This window comes from Triticum aestivum, chromosome 3A, assembly GCF_018294505.1.
Source record: "Triticum aestivum cultivar Chinese Spring chromosome 3A, IWGSC CS RefSeq v2.1, whole genome shotgun sequence".
Classification (NCBI taxonomy): domain Eukaryota; kingdom Viridiplantae; phylum Streptophyta; class Magnoliopsida; order Poales; family Poaceae; genus Triticum; species Triticum aestivum.
Window position 1 is genome coordinate 478,304,154 of NC_057800.1, and position 5,620 is coordinate 478,309,773.

Genomic DNA, 5,620 nt, shown 5'->3' on the forward strand with positions numbered 1-5,620 from the left:
TTCTAATTCTTTATTATTTATTCAGCTAGTTCCCTGTGTGCTAGACTTACACTTGAGATTTATTATGGTGTGTTAATCTAGACGAGTAGAAGAGGATCATTTATCGCCACAGAGAAAGATGCACCTGCTAATACCGTTGTGTTTGAGTATTCTATATGTAAATAGTTAGCCCCAGCCTAAAAATAAATAAATAGTTAGCCCTTACTACAAGATTTTTCTACACATGTGTGCTTTCACATCACCTTAATTACCTATGGCCATACAATCAAAATTGTATGACATCAGCAAGTCAAGTTTCATATTTTGCATTAATCTATCGTGCAAACAATGCCACATCATTTTATTTTTGTATTAATCTATCCATGCAAACAACGCCACCTCATCAACAACTTACCAATCGAAAATGCACGAGTGGACATGGTACCACGCGAGGTTGGAATCTTAACTGCACATTCCTCTAAGACTAGCCACAATGGAAAGTAACATACACTAGTAACATACACATATCCCTAGACTATATTACTATCTTTATAGTGGGTATTAACATAAATGTGGTGTCATGCAAAGATCATTTATTAGGTCATAGACTCATATTGCATTGTGACATCTGATGTTACAGTAACTAGCTAAGTTACTCAAACTACCTCTCTCATTAATTCATTGCCACATAAGCAAATTTGCTGAGTTGGACTCGATATTATTGCTAAAGTTACTCCTACTGTGGCTAGTCTAAGATGTGTGCAGTATGCATACCAATAATTGTGTATAAAATGCTTCAACATTGTATAATGATAGTATTAACAACCATTAACTGCACCGGACTTGCAGTGTTAAATACTCCGTCCGTCTGAAAATACATGTCATCAAAATGGATGAAAATAGATGTATCTACTACTAAAATATGTCTAGTTACATCCACTTTTATCAATTTTGATGACAAGTATTTCTGGACGGAGGGAGTAGATGGAGTAACTCCATTTATGTGGAGCAGCTGGCCCATGGCAATTTGCACTAACGACAGACTTCATTTTTTCCGTTCTGTCCACCATATTAATCACTTCTTATTCACCCCTTTGTCTCTCGTTCATGTTAGTCTCTAAGCCAAATACCATAGAGCTCCAGTGGGGACGCAACTCCATGGAAGGAGCTTATCAGCACCAAGCTGCCAACCAAACAGTCGGTCTGGATGCATATGCTTAACTAATCAAACCTGTTCAGAATGAGGTGGTGGAAATTGCAAGCTCGTGTTATGTAATACTAGGATCCCAATCAGCATAGAAAAGTCTCGCGAGGGTTGTGGACAGTAAACGAAACGCGGGACCCATGGCCATCTTTTTGTCCAGGCCAGGTTAAAAATGTGGGTACAGTTTATTTGGAGCAAGTCAATACATTGAAAAGCCCACACACTGGCCATAATCACACCAGCCCTTTCCACCCAGCACTCATCAATTTGAAAAGTGAGGTATTTTAGTTTTGTTACATGTTTTGGACAACTTATTTACAACTGAAATCCTTACATTTACCAATCTCTTACCCCCCAAAAAATCGGTTGACTTCATTCTTTCATAATTAACTCGAATCATGGAAAATACAATTTGAATTTTAAAACGCTCCACTAATAATAATAAGAAATTGTACGCCGATTAATGAGTAGTGTGCATGCATTGCTATTTGTACACATCTTATATAGAATATTTAGACCTCATGAATATGAGTGAGTGAGTTTTTTTTCTCACGGATTTGGTTTTGATGTCAGCTTCACGATCATACTTTTGATGTTAATCAAAAATTACAATTCCCATTTCTAAACTAATTAGAGACATCAAAATAAACTCACAAATTTCTTACGATATAAAAATACATGCAAGCTACATTTAATTACCAAAATACATGGGAACAAATTTTTCATGGTTGCAGCTAAGTTCGTGTGCTCAGTCGATGTTCAATGCATTAGTATTGTATTAGTTGATAAATTAGGGCTAATCATCATATGAAAGGTGTCTAATCATGTTCCAGTTATTAGCTATGTACTAATAACCAGGGCAAATTAGCATATGAGTATTACTGCATACCATCCAGTGTCATGGCATAGTCCTTATGAATAAAGCTTTTCGTGTCAGCATTCGATTTACCATCCGGTACATTATTGGAGGCTTGGCCACCTAATTAATCACAAGTGCCATAAAACTGAGTGGTGTGCATGCATTGATACATGTCTGCAATGCAATGAACACACTGTACCCACACTGCACGCATTTATTACCTGTGATGAACCCGAGACTTGCATTCATTACGGTATAGCCCATATTTGTTTAGAAATTGCTTTTGAAGGCCGAGCTCTATAGATGCCTCCAAATGTAAAATTCAAAATTTGTGAAAATTCATATTTTTACATTTCAAAACTTCTGAAAACAAATATAGAGATAGATGAAGGCATAATCCACAAGTGTGTAAATTTTCAGGATGAAATACGCTGAAATGAGGGCTGTGCAAAAAGATAAATCTGAGGTTTTTTAACACATGATACTATTCATCCTCCTAAACCATGATTTTTTCTTTTTTGTAAAGGTCGCATTTCAGCGTATTTCATCCTGAAATTTTACACACATATGCCTTACATCCTTGTTTGTACAAAAAAATCAGATTTTTTTGAAACCTTTTTTTTTTGAATTTTGAGTTTTTCAAAAATTCGGCCTCCATGGAGGCCAAGATCCAAAATGCCGTTCTCATATCTATTACATATTAAAAAGAACGCTATATTAAATACACATCTCAAGGCACAAACACACGGACTGGATATGATACTCGCGTAGAACCATGTCCCCAAAATTCGTGTCCCTTACCAATTTGCTAGATTAGTATCACTTATTTGCCATATTATTAGCCATTTAGTTATCAGATTAAATTAACTTAGTTGTCCACTTGATGAACATCGGTATACACAACTAAAAGACTTGATTCATACTTGTATGAGTTGATACATATACTTAATTGTTGTTAACACTTGAATGCTAATTCTTCAACTATACATAACATTGCAATGACTAATATTATGAAAAATTATTGTCACGTAACTATACACAATCATCATGACAACCATTCACTACTAAAATGACAATTATGATGACACAATATGCCAAGTAGTGACGACAATTTTGTTTTGTCAAAACAAGTCAACATGTGATCTTCGAAGCCTTCGTCGAGATAAACTCAATAGTGAAGACAAATGGCTACTTGGATGAACCATTTTTTAGACAAATCATTTCGAAAAAATCAATTTCAGAATTAAGTTGGCAATAGGTGATACACACTATATATATGATGTGTTACAACAAGGTAGCAAGCTACACAAGGAAACAAACAAAAATTCATAACAACATGTAAAGTTAGAGTTAAGAGACAACCGAAAGTGATGAAGATGAAGAAGTAATATGAAGTTCACACTCTTGCAAAGTGCTAATATCTGTTGAAGAGGTGAGGAACAAGGAATGCTCCCATGATAACAAATGCCTCACCTTAGTACTCAAGAACCTTGAACAACAAATTCTCAAGTTTGCTCTCACTATCGGTAGCTCTTTCGAAGAGCTTCAAACCCTCACAAACGAGCCTGGGGCACAAACTTTGACCAAGGAGTAGAGTCGAGAGACGGTCTAAACTTTGTAGGATTGAGAGTATATCGACCAGAGGAGGGGGTGAATGGGAGATTAAAATTTCTTGCGAAACTTAAAATCTATACGACACAACGGAAAACAAACTAAGCAGTGAGCCAAAACGATTAGGCAAAACATTTAATGAAAGTGGTGATAATATTATGGGTGTAATAACACATAATCTAAGGATAAAGATGGTAACAATGGATAGAAACAAAAATATCAACATGGATGAGACACTACACGATAAACAATACTCCTAGCACGAAACAACATGAAACAGAGGCATGCATACTACTGAGAGATATTCACCTATGACAAACTAAGTTGGATAACAAAGTAGTACCAGATGAATAATAGATGAACATACAGACACATGGCCTTGAGAACAATAAACATGAAAATGCTACATAATGTTGGGAAACATAGTAGAAAACAAAAAAAATTATTCGTGCCTACGCACAACCAAGATCAATATGAAGATGCATAACGGATTGGGACCACGATCGTTACCGTCACTGAGTTGCAGTGGAAGAAGAGCGTGTCGGTGTAGATCGTACTTGGAGTCCCTCGAACCGTCGATGAACGATCCCGCGAACCACCCATGAAGAGTCCCACGAACCAAAGACTGAAAGCACGACCCTTCTACTTGGTTGCAAGTGTGCAACCTTCACAGTCCGATAGCGCTTCGCCGTCCAGAGCTAATCGTTGCCGGAGAATTAGAGGGAGGAGATTAGAACCACATGGTGCTTCTAATTATGAGGATTAGAGGAACTAGACCAAACTCTAATTAGTCAACTAGGACCAACTAGAACTAGGGTTAGATGAACTAGAGGAGGCTCCAAAATTTGTGTGTCCAGTAGAGTAAAAAAACCTAGTATATATAGGTTGGAGGGGAGGGAGAGGGTAGCCACCAAGGAGGGAAAGTCCCTCCTTGGGGCACCGGCCAAGGGGGAGCAATATTCCTCCTCCCCTAGTCCAATTCGGCCTCCCCCTTCCATAAGGAGGGGCGCCTCCTCCACTTGGGCCTTGGTGGCCAAGTTGCCTTCCACCACTTGGCCTTTTTAGGCCTGTTGGTATTAATTTAAATATAAAAGCCTTCTAATTATTATTAGACCCTTATATATATATTTTAACATCACTGGAAACATTTTACACTAATATATTAATTATCGGGAATACCGGGTATTGCCCATAAACTCCGAAACCATTCCGGTGACCCCGAAACGTGGTTCCTCTTGAAACTATTTTGAATATTTCTAAAAAAATCCACAAATATATTCTCATCACTCCTGTCCCACTAACACTCTGCATATCGTGATTGCCTTAAGCTTGTGACCCCTTAGGTTCGGTAAATCATAGACATGTACGAAACCCCTTCGTTCAATGACCGACAGGGGGAACGTGGCGTCCATATCGATCCCCATGAGCACATGAATGATATTCGATTGAACCTTTGGTTATCATGTGATGTTCCCTTTGCTTCGCGATACTTCACAAAACTCGGGATGCATCGGTATCCTCCTGAGTCATCACATGTTCACTATACCGTTATCCTCGTTACCGGTTTTATTCTTCTTTCTCATTGTTGTGTTCCGGCATCCCTGTGACGTAGTCACCTATGTCTGGCTAGACGATGATGGATGCCGTCACATCGAGAGGGCCCTAAGAATATCTCTCCATCGTCGAAGGAGAAAATCCCACTCTCGAGCTATCTAGTCCCTTGTCAAACTTTTCGCTGAGCTTTTAAGTTGTTGTTATGATCATCGTGTTACATGTGACGTTTGAGCAACCCCATAGTCCACCGTATGGTAATAAGTGACTACGATACTCTCATGGTCTAAGGGTCAAAATCACACGTTAACACTTCATGTTATTACAATTGATTACAAACGATATTAACTCAATTCATAACAGACAAGTTTGGGTCGATTCAATATGATCGTTCTTCCAACGTCATAATCTCAATG